Consider the following 26,303-nt stretch of genomic DNA (forward strand, 5'->3'; position numbering starts at 1 on the left):
TCAACCTGAGGAGCACCTTCAGCAACAGACTGGTCCCACCAAGATGCAGGACAGGACGCCACAGGAGATCCTTCTTCCCTGTGGCCATCAAACTGTACAACTCCTCCCCCTTCTGTCGTGGGGTAGACTGAGACTGACTCCCCTCCACTCCCCCCACCCCCACCCCAATCTTTGCACATCCCCAATCCTTTCCACTCGTCTCTTTAATTTCATGTTTCATATATTTTGTGTTTTAATGACTGTTGGCAGATCAATTTCCCTCCTGGTATTTATTCACAAAATGCTGGAGTAACTCAGCAGGTCAGGCAGCATCTCAGGATAGAAGGAATTATAGACAGTAGACAATAGACAATAGACAATAGGTGCAGGAGGAGGCCGTTCGGCCCTTCGAGCCAGCATCGCCATTCAATGTGATCATGGCTGATCATTCTTTGTAAATTTCTACATTTTTTCTGCCTGCTTTATATCAGGAAGAATTTCTTCACAACTATAATTGGCACTCCATGCCTATGTGAGGGTCTGGTATAGACAGCACCGCCATTCAATGTGATCATGGCTGATCATTCTCAATCAGTACCCCGTTCCTGCCTTCTCCCCATACCCCCTGACTACGCTATCCAGCTCTCTCTTGAATGCATTCAGAGAATTGGCCTCCACTGCCAGGCAGAGAATTCCACAGATTCACAACCCTCTGACTGAAAAGTTTTTCCTCATCTCCGTTCTAAATAGCCTACCCCTTATTCTTAAACTGTGGCCCCTTGTTCTGGACTCCCCCAACATTGGGAACATGTTTCCTGCCTCTAACGTGTCCAACCCCTTAATAATCTTATACGTTTCGATAAGATCTCCTCTCATCCTTCTAAATTCCAGTGTATACAAGCCTAGTCGCTCCAGTCTTTCAACATATGACAGGCCCGCCATTCTGGGAATTAACCTAGTAAACCTACGCTGCACACCCTCAATAGCAAGAATATCCGTCCTCAAATTTGGAGACCAAAACTGCACACAGTACTCCAGGTGCGGTCTCACTAGGGCCCTGTACAACTGCAGAAGGACCTCTGCAGAATTGGTGACGTTTCGGGTCGAGACCCTCCAGCATTTTGCGACCCATTCCTTAGTTTCCCTCGTGGGATAAATAAAGTTCTATCGTATCGTATTGTTTATTTACAGCTCATTCATACAAACAAGCAAACAAGTATTTGTGGAACTGGTGTCAGGGAACTGCTGGCTGCTGACACTTTTAAAGATTTTACTGCACATGAGATTTTAAATGTCATCGATGGTTTTAAGAAGGACACTGCTGTTCGCCTGCGTGACAGGTCTGCAGACAGGATTTGCAAAGTAGGCGTCAAGGTTTTTAGCCGGCATGGATTCTTCTTGGCTGCAATGTGCATAGTTGTGGCTGCTGTCAAGAATAATTAACTGCAGTCCTGCAGCAGCCAGCAAGCAAATCCATCTCACCAGCCACCTCAAACACTTGTTTGCTTGGTTGTATGAAGGAGCTGTACATAAATAGTGCATCAGCAAATGAGGGCCAACCTGTGGTGATTTTAGGTAGCCCTCTTTTTTTTCTCTCGGCACAGATGTGATTGTAGTTTTCGGTATTAACTTGCTTTTAATTTTGAAGTTCCCAATTGCAACATTTTTTTTGTAAACTAATTTAATTTGTAAACTAATATGGCGGCACGGTGGCACAGCGGTAGAGCTACTGCCTTACAGCGCCAGAGACCCGGGTTCGATCCTGACCACAGGCGCTTGCCTGTATGGAGCTTGTACGTTCTTCCCGTGACCTGCGTGGGTTTTGTCCAAAAACTTCAGATTCCTCCCACACTCCAAAGAGGTACAGGTTTGTAGGTTGATTGGCTTGGAATAAAAGTTTTAAAAATGTTCCTAGTGTGTGTAGGGTAGTGTTAATATGCAGACCGTTGTGGAGACCCTTCTTCAGACCGTAAGTCTCCCTGACAAAAACAGGTGATACAGGAGGCACTCGCAAGCTCAAGAAGAGACAATTGACATTTCAGGTCAAGGACTCTTCACCAAAATTGGAAAAGTCAGAAGACAAGTGCATTTTCAATTGAAGAGAGGGGAAGGGGGAAAAGAACAGAGGGAATGAATGTGATATGGTGCAGACAAAAGTAATCAAGACGACAATTGGCTTAGTTTTGTTTTGTTTAGTTTAGAGATACAGCACGGAAACAGGCCCTTCGGCCCACCGAGTCTGCACCGACCTGCGATCCCTGCATATTAACACTATCCGACACACACTCGGGACAATTTACACATTCACCAAGCCAATTTTACCTACAAACCTGTACGTCTTTTGAGCGGGAAAGGAAATCGAAGATCTCGGAGAAAACCCATGCAGTCATGGGGAGAACGTACAAACTCCGTACAGACGGCATCCATAGCTGGGATTGAATCCGGCGCTGCAAGCGCTCTAAGGCAACAACTCTACCGCTGCCTTTTAAAAAAAGTAAAACAAATGCTTCATCGTAATATTCCTGACTCTCCGACCAGGTTTGAAATTTACTGACATGAGAGATTGCAGATCCTGATATAGACTCCCCACCTGAAACACGGACTCCTGCTTTGCCTCAATAGACAATAGACAATAGACAATAGGTGCAGGAGTGGGCCATTCAGCCCTTCGAGCCAGCACTGCCATTCAATGCGATCATGGCTGATCACTCTCAATCAGTACCCCGTTCCTGCCTTCTCCCCATACCCCCTCACTCCGCTATCCTTAAGTTTGGTTTGAGGTTTCGGTTTATCGTGCAGATATTGCAAGGTCCGCTGAGTTCCTCCAACAGTTTTGCTTTCAGTCACTTGGTCTCTGGGCAGGTGAACACACCGAACGCACAAATGCTCTTCTGCCATTGCAAGTCTTTGGTTTTGCTCAATAAATATTTCCACATGGATACAGACCGCTGAGTTGAAACTACTGCACTTCAGAGTGCACTTTAATGAATCGAGTATCGTTGATAATTTTTTTTTTTTTTTTTTAAACAGAGAAGTTGTCTGTTCATAGATCTCTGTTTTGTGCAACTTCTAAAATTGTTCCATTCATAATAACCGTCAATATCGTTGGCTTCAGATGATTTTGACCTGCCCGGAGATGCAGTGATTTCTCTGTAGAATATAGGTAAATGTAGTGTTTTTTTGCCAAGAATAAAAATAATGACGGCAGTGTGAAGTATTTCAGCAATGCTATTAATTTCATACGCTTGAGGTTTTTTTTTAATCCTCAAGAGCTTTGGACCAATAAGTTAACATTAAAGGGAGCACCTTCCCTCTTTCCCTGCTGCCATCAGTTGCCTTGTAAAGAACATGGGGGCTAGTCCAGCTATTTCTTATGTAAACTGTTTACTCTGTGAGTTTCACGTGAAGAAGGTATTTCATTGCACCCTGGTGCATATGACCATAAAGTAATCTAATCTGACCTGCACAGAATTGCGCGAGCACGATTCACCAGGATGTTGGCTGTTTTGGAGGATTTAAGTTATGTGAGAGATTGGATAACCTGTACATGTTTTCCCTGGAGAAAAGGAGGGCCAGATAGAAGTGTATTAAGATTATGAGTAAATAATCAGAATATATTTCCCATGGTGTAGGTTTACAATGGCATTGGCTTTCAATGAGAAGTATGAGATTTAAAAGGGATATTAGGGCAATTCTTTTCACACTGAGTGGTTGAGATTGGAAATGCACTGAAAAAAAAGAGGTGGTGAACTCAGAACCAATTATTATGTTTACAAAGCATTTACACAGACAGGCACATGCACAGAGGGAATAGAGGGATGTAGACCAAGTGCAGGCAGATGTACAGTTTAAATTGGCATCATTTTCAGCACAGACATCATGGTACCTAGGACCCTGGGCTGTATTCTCCTGTATAAAATGTCCTAATGCATCTGCAGCCTGTTGTGTCTCCATTTTCTCATTACTTTGTTTAGTAAAGTCACCAAAGTTAAGTTAACAAGTTAAGTCACGAAAAATATTAACCAGTGACCAAATCATGGATGAGAGAATCTTTTTTTGTCGAGAACAATGATCTGTCCCCAGCTCCTTCAGTTAGTGCAGCTCTGATTTTGCAAATTAAGATGCAGGTCTGGAAGAAATTGATGGTATTTTAATTGTTGCAAAATGTAAGGAAGTGAAGGAGACCACCGGAGTGGAACACTGTGAAAAGGATGTCTGAATTAGAGAAGCAAAGTAAACTGATCCCTTCATTAATCTCAAAACTGAACCCATGGCAAGGTTTAGCCATTTGTCATCTTAGACTACTGAATGCAAGGTTAAATGACTCAGTCTCTTCTCTGAACAAGTGACACGTGGGTTTTTGAGTTAGGGCGGATTGTTCACTGCCATGTTCGACGAAACTAGCTTTATGCTCTGGAGAGCGTGAGTGGTAAAAGCAGTTTATAATGCTTAAACATGTTCGCGACTGATTTTTCTTAAGCTGACTTTCACAGTTTAAGAATAAGGGGTAGGCCATTTAGAACAGAGATAAGGAAAAACTTTTTCAGTCAGAGAGTTGTGAATCTGTGGAATTCTCTGCCTCAGAAGGCAGTGGAGGCCAATTCTCTGAATACATTCAAGAGAGAGCTAGATAGAGCTCTTAAGGATAGCGGAGTCAGGGGGTATGGGGAGAAAGCAGGAACGGGGTACTGATTGAGAATGATCAGCCATGATCACATTGAATGGCGGTGCTGGCTCGAAGGGCCGAATGGCCTCCTCCTGCACCTATTGTCTATTGTCTACGTAAGACAGGGAATGTAGCGCATCATTCTTACACTGTTCACAGTTGAGTTAATAGTTCGCCAATTGTTAAATAGACCGTCAGTTTAAAAACCGCATCACTGTAATATCACTCTGTGGTATGAATATTGATTTTTCTAACTTCAAGTAACCCCGGCATTCCCTCTCTCTTCATCCCGCCTCCACCCAAGTCGCACCAGGTTCCCGTTCTCACCTTGCAAACAGCTAACAATGGCCTGTTTCCTTTATTGTCGGTACTATTTTGCATATCTTTCATTCATTTGTTCCACATCTCTCTACCTGACTGTCTCTGTCTCTCGTTTCCCTTTCCCCGTGACTAGTCTGAAGAAGGGTCTCGACCCGAAACGTCACCCATTCCTTCTCTCCAGCAATGCTGCCTGTCCCGCTGAGTTACTCCGGCATTTTGTGTCTCACCCTGTAATGAAGTGTTTAGCGGTGTTTCAATGAATGTTAAAACGCATTCCAGTAATAGAATTTTATTCCCATAACAAGAATTAGTTTTGCCGACTCTTTAAAAGGAAATGTTTTTAAACGGGCCGAACAAAGCACGCCGATTGATGTGAGTTTTAATATTCAATGTCCTGTCCATTTCAGCGAGTCTGAAGCACCTATGCATACACCATATGTGCAGGAACCTGTGGGGAGCTTCAGTGTCCCAAAGGTGTTGTCATTCTGGCTGATTTATTGTTTGCAAAGGATGCATGGGGAAAATATGGAAAATTTAAAACATGGACATCTGCAGAAGCTTTATATGAAAATGTAAAAATAGGAATGGATGCATTCCACAAGAAAATAAGTGGAACATTTATTACTTAAACATATGGTACATTAGCCGAAATGTCAAGTTTATTGTTCAGATACCCTCCCTGTGTTTTTTTCAGGAAAGGCAGAACAAATCATCAGATTAAGCATTGGAAATGTCTGGCGGTTAAATTAATTGTACTCTGTGGGGATAAAAATCATCTAAATATTAATCATTTTAGTTGAAATGTACTTCAGATGATGTTGGTTAAAAAGCTTTTCAAGGTAATAAGATCTAATGGTATCATTATACAGGGAAAAAAATGCGTCTGCATCCGACTTGCGGTAAAATAATCCAGATCTGTGACAAATAAAGAAAAATAGCTGTAATATTATGGTTTTATTGTTTTCCTACTTGTTACTTCTGCTTAGTTAAATTTTACAATCTCATTTCCGAAAGTATGCTACGCATTATTATGACTTTCTGCAATGCCTGGTTGCTGATGGCATCCAATTTTCTTCCACTGAGAAGGCATTTAATAGGGAATTGATGCATTAAAACTGGGCTGTTCTTAAAATTCAGACTTCACGTTACAATAATTTAAATTTCGTAAAGTAAAGACAGTAATGACTAATGACCTGTGGAGGTATATTACTGTAATAAAGTAAGTTTTCCAGTGCTTTTTCCAAGTTGCAATGCAGCTCAGTTTAGTTTATTGTCGCCTGTGCTGAGGTACAGCGAAAAGCTTTTGATGCGTGCTATCCGGTCAGCAGAAAGACAATGCATGATTACCATCGAACCATTTACAGTGTATGATAAGGGAATAACGTTTAGTGCAAGGTAAAGCCAGTAAAGTCTGATCAAGGATAGTCCGATGGTCCGAGCTAGATAGTAGTTCAGCTCTGCTCTCTGGTTGTGGTACGATGATTCAGTTGCCTGATAACAGTTGGGAAGAAACTGTCCCTGAATCTGGAGGTGTGCGTTTTAACACTTCTGTACCTTTTGCCTGATGGGAGAGGGGAGAAGAGGGAGTGGCCAGGGTGCGACTGGTCCTTGATTATGCTGCTGCCCTTGCCGGGGCAGCGTGAGGTATAAATGGAGTCAATGGAAGGGAGGTTGGTTTGTGTGATGGTCTGGGCTGCGTCCAAAATTCACTGCAATTTCATGCGGTCTTGGATGGAGCTGTTCCCAAATCAAGCTGAGATGCTTGATCCTGATAAAATGCTTTCTGTGGTGCATCTGTAGAAGTTGGTGAGAGTTGTAGGGGACATGCCAAACTTCCTAAGCCTTCTAAGGAAGTAGAGATTTTCTTGGTCGTTGCTTCAATATGGGTGACATATTGAATGGCTGACATTGAGAGAAAGGCTGTTGTCTCGACACCAGGTCATGAGGTTCTCGATCTCCTTCCTATCCTCTGTCTCATCATTATTTGATATCCATCCCACAGTGGTGGTGTCGTCTGCGAATTTGAATATTGATTTAAATATACAAATTCGGGGGGAGGTCTCAATACCATCTGGAATCGGAAACGGAAATAGTGGTTCAATCAGCATCCCTGTGGAAGCAAAAGGTGTAAGTCAATGTGTAGGAAGGAACTGCAGATGCTGGTTTAAATCGAAGACAGACACAAAATGCTGGATTAACTCTGCGGGTCAGGCAGCATCTCTGGAGAGAAGGAATGGGTGAAGTTTCGGGTCGAGACTAAAGAAGGGTCTCGACCCGAAGCCTCACCCATTCCTTCTCTCCGGAGACGCTGCCTATCCCACTGAGTTACTCCAGCTTTTTGTGCAAGTCAATGTTGCAGGTCAAGACCCTGCATCAGGACCGAAAGGGAATAGGGAAGATAGCCAGCGTGTAGCAGTACAAGGGGTGGAGGGAGGAGGTGGTGGAATAGAGGCTGGTTGGCGTTAGGTGGAAGAAGATGGAGTGTGACAAGTGATCAGATGGAACCGGTGGGGTCAGTGGGCGGTGGGGGGACGGACAGAGTTTGGGAGGTGATTGGTAGAAGCAGATGGGGAGGGATGGTGGTGGGTAGATGGAACCAGGTGGGGGAAGAGGATGAGAAAGACCGGAGTATGTTATCTTTGGAAAATTTATTTAATACCACGGGAATGTAAACTACCCAAGCAGAATATGAGATGTTCTTCCAATTTGTGCTTTGCCCCTCTGCTGCAGAGGGCTACCAGGGACATGTTGGTGTAGGAGTTGGTGTAGGAGTGGGAGGGAGAGTTAAAATGATTTGCAGCTGTGAACTTGATTGAATGCCATCTCCAATTGCATGTCATTTTATCTCTTCTTCCCATTCCCACTTTGGCCAGTCTATCGAAGATAGACACAAAATGCTGGAGGAAATCAGCACATGAGACAGCATCTCTGGAGAAAAGGAATAGGTGACGTTTCAGGTCAGGCAGCATCTCAGGAGAGAAGGAATGGGGGATGTTTTGGGTCGAGACCCTTCTTCAGAATAGTTAGGGAAAAAGGAAACGAGAGATAGTGATGATAAATTATCGTGGAGAGATAAAGAACAATGAGTGAAAGATATGCATAAAAGTAACAATGTGAAAACGAGACTTGGGTGGGGGAAGGATAGAGAGAGAGGGAATGCCAGGGTTACTTGAAGTTAGAGAAACTAATATTCATACCACTGAGCTCTTCCGGCATTCAATTTTTTTTTGTCAGTGGAGAGTACCTTCTGTGCCAAGGTTTGAAGTCTGAATCTTCAAATCCCCTTTACCTGAGTTGACCGACGGTTATGTTGGCGCATTGAAGACAGCAGTGAATTTCATCATTGATATCTGTCACGCCATTCAGCAGTTGGAAGCCGAAAATTGCACCTTTGTTCTTCATTGCAGTTTGAAGCCAAAAATGGATCCCTTTCCTTATGTATCGCTGAACATGTTGCGAAAAAGAGAAAACATTTGGATTTCTCCACATGGATGAGTCGTCTAAGGTTTCAATAATAGAAATTCAATTTGATTCAGTGCTGGATTTCATTCGACGTATAATGCAATTTATATTGGTGTGATGCCAGAATAGCTTTAAATGAACACAATGATTAGTGTAATTGGGATGTAGATCAGTCCTTTTATGGTAAATCTGGAATACTCTGTGTTTCAGATTCAGGCAATTACATAATTAGTTGAAATGATTATAGTGAGCATTACCACTGGGTACCCGTTTACATGCGTGCTTAATTACTCGTGCCCAGTTCCATTTCTGTTGCGGCTTTGCTCTGTAGATTCAGTATTTTGATTCTGTGCTCAACCCTGATGTGACGAATACCTTTTGCCTTCCGCTATTCACGCGTTACTATTACTGCCCTCACGAGTGCCTTTTTCCTCGTCGTCCTCCATTCATTCGACACTCTGATGTCTCGGCATTTCACCCAGTCTATCTTGCTGGGCCGCCCAAGTTTGATTCTGTGTCATCGTTAGACTTTCCACCCATTAAATCTTTGGAACTCTCTGCATGAACCTTGTCATTTATCCTCCTCGAAGTAGCTTTTAAATACTGACTTGACTAATGTTTGATGTCCTTTTTGGTTAGTCTTGAGAAGTGCTTTGGAAAGGTGATGGAGTCACAGAGTGATGCAGCGTGGAAACAGGCCCATTGAACCAACTTCCTCACACTGGCCACCATGTCCCAGCTACACTACTCCCATCTGCCTGCGTTTGGTCAATATCCCTCCAAACCTGTGCTATCCTTGAACCTGCCTAATTATTTCTTAAACGTTGGGATAGTCCCTGCCTCAACTACCTCCTCTGGCAGCTTGCTCCATACACCCACCACCCTTTGTGTGAAAAAGGTACTCCCTCAGTTTCCTATTAAATCTTTTCCCCTTCACCTTATACCTATGTCCTCTGGTCCTCGATTCACCTACTCAGGGCAAGAGACTCTGCGCGCCTATTCCTCTCGTGATTTTATACCCAACACTTGTTAACATGTTGAGGATATACAAGTTGTTAATGCCGTGAATGTCTTTGAGGAAACTATTAGCATTGTGGACAATGGCTTTGTTCCCATCTGAAAAATGCTTTTGAGGCACATCTGTGAGCTGCCTTTCGGAATTGCTCTTCCTGCTGATGGAGTCGTTAGGCCCAACTTCCCTTCTGATAGAACTGTTGGATGTTTGCTTAGCAGCCAGTGGCTGAGGATAATAAAGCAAACACCATTGTTAACTGCAATCCCACGGCTTTACCAATGCCAGGAAATTAGTGAGTACCCAAGGAATTATAGATCCGATTGTTGTATTGGACAATTTATTTCCTACTGAGTCCTATATTTATAAAATAATTGACATTGCAACTTTATTTGCAGAATTCACAGTCAGATGAATTTTTCCAGAGGGTGTTTTGTTTAACTTTGCATCTGACATGTCTTCATTAGTTTGTTCCCCGAAATGCTAGAAGCTGGAACATAATAATTCCAACTAAACACGTCGCCAAGTCCGTGGACCAAGGACTTCGTACTCCTCTCTGCAACTGAGTTCTTGACCACTTGACCCATGGACTGTAATCAGTGAGAATAGGCGACAGAATATCCTCCAACATCTATATACTAAAACTCTCGTTTATTTGTGTGTTTGTTCCAGCCAAAACGGTACACGATAGTGCGACAATTTTAGGCCCACCTTACTCACCGTCGTCTCTTTAGTGCTAATGGAAGTTTCATTGAAATCGGTGTTATATTTTAAAAGTTATTCACATTTTAAAGTTTAAATCTATCTCCTAGGGAGGGAGAAGGAGGGAGGGGGGGTTGAGGGGGAGGGAGGGGGGGGGAGGAGGAAGTACAAGGGGTGTTGAGAGGGATGGAGTGGGGGGGAGGGGAAGGGAGGAGGGGGAGGGGAGGGTGGAAGGAGGGAGGGAGGGGGAGGAGAGGGAGGGGAGGGGGGAGGGGAGGGGGGAGGGGAGGAAGGGGGGAGGAGGGAGGAGAGGGGGGGAGGAGAGAGTGTTGCACCAATGCAGGAGAGGTTTGGGCCCAACTTGGTCTAGTCCTTCTTAAAACTGGTGCCTCATAAGGCAGCATTCTCAGCTCCTGATTATACTTGCTGCATACCCATGACTGTACAGCTAAATTTTGCTTGAACTCAATTTACAATTTCCATATGACAACACCATAGTGGGCCAAATCTTGAACAATGACAAAACAGAGAAGAGGAAGGAGATGGAGAATTCAACAACCTCTCCCACAATGTCAAACAAGATGAATGGGCTTGTCTTGAACTTCAGGAAGCAGGGTGTAGTCTGAAGAAGGGTCTCAACCCAAAACGTCACCCATTCCTTCTATCCAGAGATACTGCCTGTCCCGCTGAGTTACTCCAGCACATGACCCAGTCTACATCAATGGTGCTGAAGTGGGGATGGTGAAAAGATATGTGTTTCTTCGTATAAATACCACCAACAAATTGTCTGGCCCAACCATGTTGATGCTCCAGCCAAGAAAGTATACCAACGGTTCCATCAGAATTAAAGGACATTCCTTTAGGAAGGAGATGAGGAGAAATTTCTTTAGTCAGAGGGTGGTGAATCTGTGAAATCCTTTGCCACAGAAGGCTGTGGTGGCAAAGTCAGTGGATATATTTAAGGCAGCGATAGATAGATTCTTGATTAGTACGGGTGTCAGGGGTTATGAGGAGAAGGCAAGAGAATGGGGTTAGGAGGGAGAGATAGATCAGCCATGATTGAATGATGGAGTAGACTTGATGGGCCGAATGGCCCAATTCTGCTTCTAACACTTATAATCTTATGATCTACTTCCCCAGATGACTAAGGAAACTGCCAATAACTCCAATAACTCTTGCCAATTTCTAAAGATGCACCGTCGTAAACCTAATGTCGGGACACACCACAACTTAGTTTGGCAACTGCTTTACCCAATATCGCAAGTGAGTTGTGGATGCAGTTTGGTCCAGTGCATAAAACCAGCCTCTTTCCCCTCCGTTTTTGATAATGAACTGACACACTGATGTGCGTCTTGAATTGTTAACCTTTAAGATAAACTGACATTTCAATGCAGTGGCCAGAAAACTATAGAAGCACTTCATGACGCAATTCTCTGCCTCAGATGGCAGTGGAGGCCAATTCTCTGAATGCATTCAAGAGAGAGCTAGATAGAGCTCTTAAGGATAGTGGAGTCAGGGGGTATGGGGAGAAGGCAGGAACGGGGTACTGATTGAGAATGATCAGCCATGATCACATTGAATGGCGGTGCAGGCTCGAAGGGCCGAATGGCCTCCTCCTGCACCTATTGTCTATTGTCTATGACTAGATTACAGATAATGAGTTTTGTCATGAAAACTTCATTCTTTGTTTGTGATGCTCTTTTGCTGAACTTTGAATGGAGTGCGACACGGTTTTAGTTCAGTTCATATATGCCTCCTATCATTGTACAACATTGTTTTGGCCATTTCTTTTGATATACTCTTTTGGTTCATGACCACTGCACGTTGATTATAAAAATTACAGCATTGATTCTAGAAGATGTAGCTTTTGCTTGGCATTACTAATTTTGCCTGCAAATTAGAGCATCCAATTGGTATAAATAATCTATGTTTCTGTTTGTAATCTAAGTCTAATTACTAATAATTACTAACAATAAGTCTAGTAAGCTAATTACTGAGGCACAGCCATTCTATTCGTTTAGTTTTAGTTGAGAGATACAGCGTGGGATAAAGGTCCTTCGTCCCGTCGAGCCAGCGATGCCCGCACACCAGGGACAATTTACATTTATACCAAGCCAATTAATTGACTACAAACCAGTACGCCTTTGGAATGCGGGAGGAAACTGAAGATCTCGGAGGAAGCCCACACAGGTCATGGGGAGAACATAAACTCCGTACAGACAGCACCCGTAGTCAGGATCGAAGCAGAGTCTCTCACACTGTAAGGCAGTAGTTCTACCCCTACACCACACTGTAGTGTCATTTTGTTGCTGGGATGCTGAACCAGTGCCCAATTTCCATACAGATGAAGATGTGGAATTCTTTGCCACAGAAGGCAGTGGAGGTCAAGTCTGGATATTATTAAGGCAGAGATAAATGGATACTTGATTGGTACGGGTGTTAGAGGTCATGTGGAGAAGGCAGGAGAATGGGGTTAGGAGGAAGAGATAGATCAGCCATGGTTGATTGGCGGAGTAGACTTGATGGGGTGAAAATCCTAATTCAACTCCTATTCCTATTATTAGAAACATAGAAACATAGAAAATAGGTGCAGGTGGAGGCCCTTCGAGCCAGCACCGCCATTCATTGTGATCATGGCTGATCATCCACAATCAGTAACCTGTATCCAACTTCTCCCCATATCCCTTGATTCTACTAGCCCCGAGAGCTCTATCCAACTCTTTCTTAAATTCATCCAGTAATTTGGCCTCCACTGCCCTCTGTGGCAGAGAATTCCACAAATTCACAACTCTCTGGGTGATAAAGTTCCTTCTCACCTCAGTTTTAAATGGCCTCCCCTTTATTCTAAGACTGTGGCCCCTGGTTCTGGACTCCCCCAACATTGGGAACACTTTTCCTGCATCTAGCTTGTCTAGTCCTTTTATAATTTTATATGTCTTATGACCTTATACAAAAGATTATAGGGTATTATTTGAATTTTGAACTTGTGTGGGGCGGCATAGGTTTCTCAATCAAAAGAAAGTCTAATCATTTTCTTCATTTCGGTTTGGGGCAGCATATTTTGTAAAATTGGTGACTCTTATTTCCCAAAACACTGGGATTTTATTGAAAAAATATTTCTTCGGCTGTGAAGTGATTTGACGGTCATGAGATCATGAAAAATGCAATAGAAGTGTAAGCCTTAAGTAAGTCACCCATTCCTTCTCTCCTGAGATGCTGCCTGACCTGCTGAGTTACTCCAGCACTTTGTGAAAAGAATATCTTCGATTTGTACCAGCATCTGCAGTTATTTTCTTACACTAAGTCTTACGTTTAGTCTTTCTCAGGGTCTTCTTGAACTTAAATCCTTATCTGCTGCATTCCAATCCTCAGAGCACATCTGTTCTCTAATTTTTCATTGGTACAGTACAATATACTTATATTTAGTAAAAATGAATATTTTTCTTAATGCATTATGTACTGCAAATGCATTACCCCACTGAGCTAACAGAGTCATGCACTTGGCAGACGTATATAGATACATAGAAAATAGGCCATTCGGCCCTTTGAGCCAGCACCGCCATTCATTGTGATCATGGCTGATCATCCACAATCAGTAACCTGTACCCAACTTCTCCCCTTATCCCTTGATTCCACTCGCCCCCAGAGCTCTATCTAACTCTCTCTTAAATACATCCAATGATTTGGCCTCCACTGCCCTCTGTGGCAGAGAATTCCACAAATTCACAACTCTCTGGGTGAAAAAGTTCCTTCTCACCTCAGTTTTAAATGGCCTCCCCTTTATTCTAAATGTGGCCCCTGGTTCTGGACTCCCCCAACATTGGGAACATTTTTTCTGCATCTAGCTTGTCCAGTCCCTTTTATAATTTTATATGTCTCTATAAGATCTTATATGTATCTCTGGGAATATTGCACGACACAAGGACATTGTGGCCAGAACAAGATGACCATGCACACAGTTAATGAATAAGTCAAATATGAATTCATAAGTTCTAGGAGTGGAATTGGGTCATTCGGCCCATCCAGTCTACTCCGCCATTCAATCATGGCTGATCTGTCTCTCCCTCTCAACTCCATTCTCCTGCCTTCTCCCCGTAACCCATGACACTCTTCCTAATCCAGGATCTGTCATATTCATATTTCAGATACAGCGCGGAAACAGGCCTTTTCGGCCCACCAAGTCCGCACCGCCCAGCGATCCCCGTACATTAACACTATCCTACACACACTAGGGACAATTATTTTTTTTACATTTACCCAGTCAATTAACCTACATACCTGTACGTCTTTGGAGTGTGGGAGGAAACCGAAGATCTCGGAGAAAACCCACGCAGGTCACGGGGAGAACGTACAAACTCCTTACAGTACAGCACCCGTAGTCAGGATCGAACCTGAGTCTCCGGCGCTGCATTCGCTGTAAGGCAGCAACTGTACCGCTGCGCCACCGTACCGCCCTGTGCGCCACTGTGCCGCACTGTCAATCTCAGCCTGAAAAATATCCATTGACTTGGCCTCCACCAACCGCTCTTACTTTGGATGTGTGGAGTTGAGGGTCACACATTGGCACCTCCATTTTCACTTTGGGTATTCTGAACTTCCTGACTCTTCGGGAGTTAAATCCTGCTCCTGGGACGTTCCAGCAAGTTCTTTCCCTCGTATGTGAATGCTAATATTTGGCCGAAGTACGGCTTAGAACCAGGGCTTGTTATTTACTGGCTGAGCAACAGGGTTTTGAGACGAGTGAACCAGAGACACGAGTTCAAATTCCACCGCGGGGAGCTGTTAATAAAATAGGTCTGAAAAGTAAACCAAAGGCTAGTCTTTGTGCTTCCAGCCGCACAAAAAGGAATTATCATTGAAACAAAAATCCGCAAAGGAAAGAAATATGCCAGTAACGCCTTGACCCACAAATGTAGTTGATTCATGGTTGCCGTGTTAGTTCAAGGGAATTTAGAATTGGAGAAAATGCTTCAGCACTACCAGTGATGTTCCGCTCCATTGAATACAAACAATGCCAAAGTGAGGACTATATGTTGGTTTACCAATAGTTCCTTGTTTCTACTATATGTGTACGCACCAAAGTATTGGGAGGGAGGAGGGGGAGGGCGGGAGGGGGGGTGGGGGGGGGGGGGGGCGAGAAGAGCAGGAGGGGTAGGAGGGTATTACTTGAAATTGAAGATTTCTTTGTTGATAAAGTTGGATTGTCGGTGACACAAGTGAAATATAAGGTACTGGTCTGTACTTTGTACGGGGCCTCACTCTGGCAGAGGGGAAGGCCAAGGGCAGAAAGCTTGGGAATGGTACGGGGAGATGAAATGATTAGCAACCAAAAGCACCAGTGGATTTTGGTGGACAAAGTGGAAGTGTTCAGCAAACCGATTGCCTCGTCCACGCTCGGTCTCACAATAAAGAGAGGCTGCCAAATGGAGATAATCAAATGCAATAGATGAGGTTGAAAGAGGTGTCAGTGAACCTCTGTCTCTCTGGAAGGGCTGTTCGGCGGAAAGCACCATGGGAACTACACTCGCCCCCCTGCAGGACCTATACATCAGGAGGTGCAGATCAAGAGCAAGCAAGATTATGGGGGACCCCTACCACCCCAGCAACGGACTGTTCCAGCTGCTACGGTCAGGCAAACGCCTCCGCTGTCACGCTGTGAAAACGGAGAGGATGAGACGGAGTTTCTTCCCACAGGCCATCAGGACTGTTAACTATCATAACTCCAGGGACTACATTTTTTTTCTGTATAAATTTTAATTTATATGCTGTGATTGTAATTTTTTTTTTGCGCAATCCGCAGGCATTGCCACTTTCATTTCACTGCACATCGTGTATGTGTATGTGACAAATAAACTTGACTTGACTTGACTTGGGGTCCCTGAATGTAAGTGAGAGAGGAGGGATATGGACCAAATACCGACAGGTGGGACTAGTGTAGTTGAGACATGTTGGCCGGTGTGGGCAAGTTCTTGGTTCTTGGTCCTCCGAAATATTCCAAATGGAATTTAAATTGGAGGTGGCGGAGTATAGCCTTAAGCAAGAAGGGCTTCTTGGAGAAGAAGAGCTGCCTTAAATTTAGTTGCGTCTGGTTGAGTAACTATAGTAGGGTCGAAGGGCCTGTTTTCACACTGGGAAAGTTGGACGTTGGGCCGAAGGGCCTGTTTCCACAATGCATCACTGTGACTCTGCGACTCTAGGATGTATTGGGGGAGATGTTACGTCCGTGGTTGCAGGCGAGAGTGCATGTAGATGGCACATCTAGGTTGCAACATCTCAAAACAAACGTAAATTTCTCCATGAAAGCCTACCTTGCGCAGAAAGTGTACAATTTTTACATTTTGGGATTTAACAATGCTCAATTATGAATAGGTGGCCACATTGATCATTTTTATTTCATTTTTCTTTTTTTTTTAAACAACGCAAGTCCAGGCTGGGCCCTCCTTTTTCCCATTCTCTCATTCTTATTCGATTTTGTGCTGTAAAGTAAGAGATGAACTGAGGCACAGTCTCTGAGAGACGTGACATCCACACAATCTTGCAGTGAGACGCTCCAATAAAGACTTGAATAAGAATGACTATCGCCTACGCACGAGTCAAAGATGCATTTAACAATCACAGTGCCATACTGTATTTGAACTCTGCCACTCACTGGAGGAGTAGGTAGCGGCACGGTGGCGCAGCGGTAGAGTTGCTGCTTTACAGCGAATGCAGCGCCGGAGACTCAGGTTCGATCCTGACTACGGGTGCTGCACTGTAAGGAGTTTGTACGTTCTCCCCGTGACCTGCGTGGGTTTTCTCCGAGATCTTCGGTTTCCTCCCACACTCCAAAGACGTACAGGTATGTAGGTTAATTGGCTGGGTAAATGTAAAAAAAAAAAAAATTGTCCCTAGTGGGTGTAGGATAGTGTTAATGTACGGGGATCACTGGGCGGCACGGACTTGGAGGGCCGAAAAGGCCTGTTTCCGGCTGTATATATATGATATGATATGATATGATATGAGTACTCTATGTTAATTAAACATACCAGCTTTTGGGCTGTGCATGTCTTCCAGCAGCTCAAGCGCAGATGAATGCAGACCATTTTGTTTTGCACTGAACCACTTGGTCGGTGTTATTTATTTATTTATTTTTAAATTTATTTTTTATTTTTATTTTTTTATTTTTTATTAGAGGTTAAATACATCAATGTACTTCACATATATCTTGTTACAGTCATTGTACCCCATAATTTTATGGCTTTTAAAGAAAAATAGTAGAAAGAAAGAGAGAAAGAGAGAGAAGGAAAAAAAAACAAAAACGTTATTGAGCGTTAATTTGCTTCGTGGACATTCCCTCTTTTTTAAATTAAATCATTTTGTATCCACCGATTATGTTGTAGAAACCAACCGCGAACATATTCCTTTAAACTAAATGTAAACGCGCTGATCATGGCAGATATCATTGGTGCCTGGCACATTTATCATGGTTATAGTTGTATGGAATTTTATGGCCCTTTATTTTTGAAGAACTTGGGAGAACGCAAGGTGATACAAAATAAAATCAGCAGGGATTTTCTTAGTTTATTTCCCTATGGAGAAACAATTCTTGTAATTGTTTATAAAGCATATAGTACATTATATTGGATGTGTTGCATTATACACTGGAATTTAGAAGGATGAGAGGAGATCTTATCGAAACGTATAAGATTATTAAGGGGTGGGACACGTTAGAGGCAGGAAACATGTTCCCAATGTTGGGGGAGTCCAGAACAAGGGGCCACAGTTTAAGAATAAGGGGTAGGCCATTTGGAACTGAGATGAGGTAAAACTTTTTCAGTCAGAGAGTTGTGAATCTGTGGAATTCACTGCCTCAGAAGGCAGTGGAGGCCAATTCTCTGAATGCATTCAAGAGAGAGCTAGATAGAGCTCTTAAGGATAGCGGAGTCAGGGGGTATGGGGAGAAGGCAGGAACGGGGTACTGATTGAGAATGATCAGCCATGATCACATTGAATGGCGGTGCTGGCTCAAAGGGCCGAATGGCCTCCTCCTGCACCTATTGTCTATTAGTTTAGTTTAGAGATTCAGCGCGGAAATAGGACCTTCGGCCACCGAGTCCGTGCCGCCCAGCGATCCCCGCACATTAACACTATCCTACACACGCTAGGGACAATTTTTACATTTAGACCAAGCCAATTAGCCTACACACCTGTACACCTTTGGAGTCTGGGAGGAAACCGAAGTTCTCGGAGTAAACCCACGCAGGTCACGTGGAGCACTGCGGGGAGCCCACGTGGTCAGGATTGAACCCGGTTCTCTGGCGCTGTAAGGCAGTGGCTCTACCGCTGCACCACCCTGCCGCCTGCATTAATTATATCCTTATCTTATAGATATGAAGTATCCACCATTAGTTGGAAGGTTATTCTTGATCTTGGATTACCTTGTCTTGTAAACTCCTGTAATATTCTCACTGTAGCTATTCTGCTCTGCCTCTGCATTTGATTTTCCTCGAAAATATATGACTGTCAGAAAAATAGTTGCAAGGTTGCCAAAATAGTTACTCGAGTGATTCTGCTGATTGATGAAGTTCCAAAGTGGTAAGCTATTGACATCCTTCCATGAGAGGAAATGTCTGTCTAACTGCTTTAGTTGTAAATCTTTTGGTGGGCATGTTTTCTTTTGAATAAGAATTACTATTGCCCACACACACACACACTTCGACGATGCATTTAACAGGCACAGTGCCATACTGTGTTTGAACTCTGCCACTCACTGGAGGAGTATTATGTCAAGAAAACAAACCCCAGCTTTTGCGCTGTGAATGTCTTCAGCAGCTCGAGTCCATGATTTTCTTACGTGAATTCATTGGGCAGGTTTTCATTTTACTTTTAAAAAGAGTAAAGGGAAGTCTTTATCGAAGCACTTAGAAACATAGAAACATAGAAAATAGGTGCAGGAGTAGGCCATTCGGCCCTTCGAGCCTGCACTGCCATTCAATATGATCATGGCTGATCATCCAACTCAGTATCCTGTACCTGCCTTCTCTCCATACCCCCTGATCCCTTTAGCCACAAGGGCCACATCTAACTCCCTCTTAATTATAGCCAATGAACTGGCCTCAACTACCTTCTGTGGCAGAGAATTCCACAGACTCACCACTCTCTGTGTGAAGAAATGTTTTCTCATCTCGGTCCTAAAAGACTTCCCCCTTATCCTTAAGCTGTGACCCCTGGTTCTGGACTTCCCCAACATCGGGAACAATCTTCCCGCATCTAGCCTCTCCAACCCCTTAAGAATTTTATATGTTTCAATAAGATCCCCCCTCAGTCTTCTAAATTCCAGCGAGTATAAGCCTAGTCTATCCACTCTTTCTTCCCTTGCAAGATTGAAATTGCCAGCCGTGATTTTAAATTATTACATTTCTGCACAGAAATCTCCGAGTCATCTCAGCACTGTGGACTTGAGCTTCCAGTTGAAACATTGACAGTTGTACAATAGACTGGGAAATCGCCGTCCCATTAATTGCCAAGGGGAATATTGTGAAACAGGTTTGTGTGAAAGAAGGCAGTTAAGCAAAGCAAAAGAATGGATGGGTTACATGGGAATGAAACTCTTGCTGCTCAGCTCATTGTTGCTGTTCCTCTCTTGTTTGGGGTTGTCGTTCAATCTCCATCGTGTTCTCGTGTAGGAAGGAACTGCAGATACTGGTTTACATCGAAGATAGACACAAAATGCTGGGACAGGCAGCATCTCTGGATAGAAGGAATGGGTGACGTTTTGGGTCGAGACCCTTCTTCAGAAACGTCACCCATTCCTTCTATCCAGAGATGTTGCCTGTCCCGCTGAGTTACTCCAGCACTTTGTGTTGAATATGTTGAAAGACTGGAGCGACAAGCATTGTATACACTGGAATTTAGAAGGATGAGAGGAGATCTTATCGAAACGTATAAGATTATTAAGGGGTTGGACACGTTAGAGGCAGGAAACATGTTCCCAATGTTGGGGGAGTCCAGAACAAGGGGCCACAGTTTCAGAATAAGGGGTAGGCCATTTAGAACTGAGATGAGGAAAAACTTTTTCAGTCAGAGAGTTGTGAATCTGTGGAATTCTCTGCCTCAGAAGGCAGTGGAGGCCAATTCTCTGAATGCATTCAAGAGAGAGCTAGATAGAGCTCTTATGGATAGCGGAGTCAGGGGGTGTGGGGAGAAGGCAGGAACGGGGTACTGATTGAGAATGATCAGCCATGATCACATTGAATGGCGGTGCTGGCTCGAAGGGCCGAATGGCCTCCTCCTGCACCTATTGTCTATTGTCTATTGTCTATTGTGTTTATCTGTCCATACCATACGACAAAACATTATTCATCCCCGGTGGAAAATTGCTCCATTGTCTTCTCCATCCTTGCAACGCAGAGCCATTTAATGCTGCAGAAAAAAGGGACGAAATGCTGGAGTAACTCAGCAGTTCAGGCAGAGTTGCTGCCTGTCCTGCTGAATTAGTCAGAGCACTTAGTGTCCTTTTTGTTTGCGAACCTGCATCTGCAGTTCTGTGTGTCTGCCTGTAATGCTGCATCTTTATTGTGGTGGTGCTTGTGGGACTAATCTAATCTGATGCAGTTGGAGAGCTCACATGCTATGCATTTTGATCCATCTAAGGACAGGCAGGTTTATTAGACTGCCACTCCAGACCAACCTTAATATTGTCATTCGATTTCAGCTTTGCTGACTCGCGTCAAATCATCTTTGCAGTCAGAAGCACAACGTCGGAAACGTAACACGAAACAATCATTCAGTGCCTCATCTTGTGATGTGCATTTGACTTAATGTCATGTAATTGAACATCTGTGTGTAGCTACTTCAGTGTTAAGCAACTTAGAGACTAATAAAATGAAGATCATAAGTGATAGGGGCATAATTAGGCCATTCGGCCCATCCAGTTTACTCCGCCATTCAATCATGGCTGATCTATCTCTCCCTCCAAACATTCTCCTGCCTTTTTCCCATAACCTCTTGACACCTGTACTGATCAAGAATCTATCTATCTCTGCCTTAAAAATATCCACTGACTTGGCCTCCACAGCCTTCTGTGGCAAAGAATTCCACAGATTCGCCACCCTCTGACTAAAGAAATTCCTCCTCATCTCCTTCCTAAAGGAACATCCCTTAATTCTGAGGCTATGACCTCTAGTCCGAGACTCTCCCACTAGTGGAAACATCCTCACTACATGCAGTCTATCCAAGCCTTTCACTATTTTGTACGTTTCAATGAGGTCCCCCCTCATTCTTCTAAACTCCAGCGAGTACAGGCCCAGTGCCGACAAACACTCATCATAGGTTAACCCACTCATTCCTGGGATCATTGTTGTCAACCTCACTCTGGACCCTCTCCAGGGCCAGCACATCCTTCCTCAGATACAGTGCCCAAATTGCTCACAATACCCCAGATGTGGCCTGACCAGCGCTTTATCGAGCCTCAGCATTACATCCCTGTTTTTGTATACAAGCCCTCTCGAAATAAATGCTGGCATTGAGTTTGCTACAAAGGTACAACATAACTTCCAATGCTAATTTCACACCAATGGAAGCAAGGCAGCAGGTATCGTACTCAGTCTGAAGAATGGTCCCAACCTGAAACATCACCCATCCAAGTTCGCCTGATCTACTGACTTACTCCAGCACTTCATGTGTTTTTATTTTTGCAGTACTCCATCTGCCCGCTTTCCCCCGCCCCCCCCCATTTTCTTAAAAGAATCATGGGAAAGGGAGTATAAGAAAATAACTGCAGATGCTGGTACAAATCGAAGGTATTTATTCACAAAATGCTGAAGTAACTCAGCAGGTCAGGCAGCATCTCAGGAGAGAAGGAATGGGTGACGTTTCAGGTCGAGACCCTTCGAAGGGAAAGGGAGTTGTTGGCATTTCAGCAGATTGATCCTCTACTTTAGTTTATTTTTGTCACATGAACTGAGTTACAGTGAAAATCTTATGCTTCGTGTTATCCAGTCAAAGAAATGACTATATATGATTGCAACCAATCTGTCCACAGTGTACAGATAAAGGTTACAACATTTAGTGCAAGATAAAGTCCGACAATGTCCGATTAAAGATAGTTTGTGGCTCCATTGATAATGTCTGATAATGTCCGATTAAAGATAGTTCGTGGCTCCATTGATAATGTCTGATAATGTCCGATTAGAGATAGTTCGTGGCTCCATTGATAATGTCTGATAATGTCCGATTAAAGATAGTTCGTGTCTCCTTTAGTTCGTGTCGGGACCGCACTTTAACTGGTGAGAGAATGGTTCGGTTGCATCATAACAGCTGGGAAGAAACTGTCTCTGAATCTGGAAGTATACGTTTTCAAACAGATGTACCTCTTGCCTGATGGGAGAGGGGAGAAGAGGAAGTGACTACAGTGAGACTGGTCCTTGATTATGCTGGTGGCTTTGACGAGGCAGCATGAAATGTAGATGGATTTAATGGAAGGGAGGTTGGTTTTGTGTGATGGTCTGGGTTACATTCACAACTCTCTGCAATTTCTTGCTGTCTTGGATGGAGGGAGTCCCAAACCATGCTGTGAGGCATCCCGATAAAATACGGGCAGCATTTCCAACACTTACACTGCCCCTTTTAATCTCCCCGCAGGCCGACCATGACCGACGAGACCTGTGTGCTGTCTAGTCAGCAGAAAAAGCAATACATGATTAAAATCGAGCTTCCATGTGCCCGACTGAGTTAAATAATGCTTCATCCCCTTTTACAAAATATTTGTTTACTTTCTGGATATCCTTACCAAAACCAAAACTTCAATTGACTTAAAATGTGCACATTACTGGGTAGGTGGAGAGCAAGTTTCAGATTTCCATTTTCTTTAGATGCTCCATGTTATTTGTTTCAGACCACCTGAATCTGTCTTTAATATGGTACACCCTCTTCTACATTGCCCCATCAAGGAAAATATTAGCCGGGCTTATTAAAATAAGTTGTCTTTTCGAAAGCAAATTGAACTTAAAGCCTGTTATTGTGTTTGATTTATACTAATTTAAAATCCTAATTGCAGTCTTCCTTGTTTTTGAAAGTTTCCTTCCTGTTTTTTTTGTTTTAAGTGGTGCTTTTCCTGGACTTACAATCATTAGCACAATCTTGGACACAAGCCTAAAGTACTGATAAGGTGTTAATTGGTGTTTGAGACTGTTAATAGGAAAGGATAATGCAGTTAAGTGAACGTGTGTTTTCAGAAACCAAATTAACTTTCTACATGTTCATAATGAATATCAAGTTAACTGCATACATGTCAAACTAATGAGCAGAAATCTTTTGATATGTTCCATAAGGCTTTCCATAAAATAGTTGAAGTAGCAGGAGATCACTTCCGATGCTTTGCTTTTAAGTCTCCAAATAAAAATGCTTGCAGAATTTGTTTACAGCAGCATTTCCCCATGTTTCAGAAATGCTGTGTTGATTTTTAAAAATGTCAATGCTTGAATATTATTTTCCTGTAAAATATGTTAAGAAATCAATTAATACGTTTTTTTTTTATTGCTGCAAATGTAAAGTTGTGAATTATCAATTAGCACACAATGTACTTTGATCTGAGTTAAAACATGGTGAATTTTTTGCTTTGTTCAGTCTATCCCAAATGCCAGGCATCCCGCCGATTTTTAGTTTAGTTTAGTTTAGAGATACAGCGCGAAGATAGGCCCTTCGGGTCCACTGAGTCCACACCGACCACCCGATCCCCACACACTAACACTACCCTACACACACTAGGGCCAATTTACATTTATATCAAGCCAATTAACTTACAAACCTGTACATCTTTGGAGTGTGGGAGGAAACCTAAGATCTCGGAGAAAACCCATGTGGTCACGAGGAGAACGTACAAACTCCGTACAGACAGCACCCAAAGTCAGGATTGAACCCGGGTCTCTGGCGCTGTAAGGCAGTAGCTCTACCGCTGTGCCACCGTGCCACCCACGATAAAGTTGATAACTCTTACATTCAATTCTCCAGCAATTTCAGGACATTGCTCGATAAGTGCTGAGCAGCATTCATCCATGTGGAATTTGTTTGGGGTTAATAATTATTCAGGAATATAATGGATTACTATTTTAGCATCTTTGCCAAAGAAGGCTGTGGAGGCCAAGTCAGTGGATATATTTAAGGCAGAGATGGATAGATTCTTATTAGTACAGGTGTCAGGGGTTATGGGGAGAAGGCAGGAGAATGGGGTTAGGAGGGAGAGCTAGATCTGCCATGATTGAATGGCAGAGTAGACAATGGGCTGAATGGCCTAATTCTACTCCTATTCCTTATGACCTTATGACTTATTCGCATCTCAATATTCTTCCAGCTTTACTTTAATAAAACATTTCAAGTCAAGTCAAGTTTATTTGTCACATACACATACACGATGTGCAGTGAAATGAAAGTGGCAATGCCTGCGGATTGTGCACAAAAAATAATTACAGTTACAGCATATAAATAAAGTTAATAAAGTTACTATAGTGTAGACAAAATGTAGTCTCTGGAGTTATAAAAGTTGACAGTCCTGATGGCCTGTGGGAAGATTTGTATTTAAGAGCCATTGCTGAAGAAGTCTTCACATTGTCCTCAACATGTGTTGAGATTGAGCAACTTGTTATGTAGTCACTTTAAATGGCTATACATTGACTCCTGGTCAAGTGTTAATGCTTGGTCCTAAGGAGTTCACTGTGAAATCATTTGTGCTTGAGCAGTCCTGCGTCTTAATGTCAGGCCTCTGGACTTGGGTGAGATAATGGTAGATTAGTTTTATTATTGTCACGTGTACCGAGGCACAGTGAGATCTATGCCAGATCTAAGCTGGTGTGGGATATTTGGGCAAATTTCATAGTGTAGTGCTGGCCTGTTGTCCTAAAATTACACTTCATCTTTGCACTCCATGCAGAGTCTAATTTTGGAGTATGTCCTTAACATGGAACGCTGAACAACTGACAGCAAGTTGTAGACTCTGTGCATTGTTCTGGAAACCCTGAAGTTTGCAGTCAGTTACAAAGGGTCTGAAGAAGGGTCTCGACCCGAAACGTCACCCATTCCTTCCATCCACAGACGCTGCCTGTCCCGCTGAGTTACTCCAGCAATTTGTGTCTATATTCGGTGTAAACTAGCATCTGCAATTCCTTCCAGTACAAAGGAAACTGCCCATTTTCCCCCCAGCAAAAAAAAATTGGGTTCTTGTTATGAAATAGAAAATGTTCCCTGCACTGGAAGACAGGTCTGAGCAGAAGAGCAATCAGGAAATTAATGTAAAAAAAAATGTAGGAATGAAATGCAAAACCCCTGCTAGGTTTCTAGTCAACAGTAGCCACTGTGACTAATTTATATGAAATGGTTTTTGCCTTGACTTGTCTCCGTAAATATGTTGATGCGCGTTGCCATGGTACAATACTTTTTGTTCCCTTCCGCCAGAATCGACAAGGATCTTTATAAACAAAGAACCACAGATGTGTTTCCCCAGGTATTCCCTGTTGAGGTGTTTTCATAGAGGATGTTTCAGGGATTGTGTGTGTTTTTTTTGCTGACTCATTAATCAAATTTTCACCAAGGAGCAGCTTAAGCAGGCAATTCAAAACAGTAAGCTAATGCATTCCACAAAATAAAAACACATTGTAAAAATTTTAGATTTAGATTTAGATTTGGAGATACAGCGCGGAAACAGGCCCTTCGGCCCACTGGGTCCGTGCCGCACCGCCCAGCGATCCCCACACATTACACTATCCTACACACACTAGGGACAATTTTTAAAAAACATTTGCCCAGCCAATTAACCTACACACCTGTACGTCTTTGGAGTGTGGGAGTAAACCGAAGATCTCGGAGAAAACCCACGCAGGTCACGGGGAGAACGTACAAACTCCGTACAGACGGCGCCCGTAGTCAGGATCGAACCTGAGTGTCCGGCGCTGCATTCGCTGTAAGGCAGCAACTCTACCGCTGTGCCGCCGTTTCTCTACTTGCTTTAATTTTAAACATCCACTGAAAATAATGTGAAAAACTACTTGTGATGTGGAATTGCTTTAACTGCAAGAAGTCTAAAGTGTAAGCGTTTCCGTCGGTTTTTTTTGATGCGTTTACAAACATTGTAATTGCTCCCTGCTTTCCTTTCCCCAGTGAGACCTGGGTTTGAATACAGCTCAAATGTGT

General features: G+C 43.3%; 1 protein-coding gene across 6 annotated transcripts in view; it reads left to right on the plus strand.

Annotated features, from left to right (window-relative positions):
- The window catches only part of pard3aa (par-3 family cell polarity regulator alpha, a), a 946,605-nt gene that overhangs the window by 305,810 nt on the left and 614,492 nt on the right, over nucleotides 1-26,303 (plus strand). The window contains exon 1 of one of the 6 annotated variants that reach the window (XM_078425431.1): nucleotides 5,308-5,338. The exons of the other annotated variants lie outside the window; for them this stretch is intronic. The gene's annotated coding sequence lies outside the window, so the exon portion shown is untranslated. Of the gene's footprint in view, nucleotides 1-5,307; nucleotides 5,339-26,303 lie in introns of those variants that run through there. 6 annotated transcript variants of the gene reach the window in all.

Source organism: Rhinoraja longicauda, chromosome 2 (assembly GCF_053455715.1).
Source record: "Rhinoraja longicauda isolate Sanriku21f chromosome 2, sRhiLon1.1, whole genome shotgun sequence".
Taxonomy (NCBI): domain Eukaryota; kingdom Metazoa; phylum Chordata; class Chondrichthyes; order Rajiformes; family Arhynchobatidae; genus Rhinoraja; species Rhinoraja longicauda.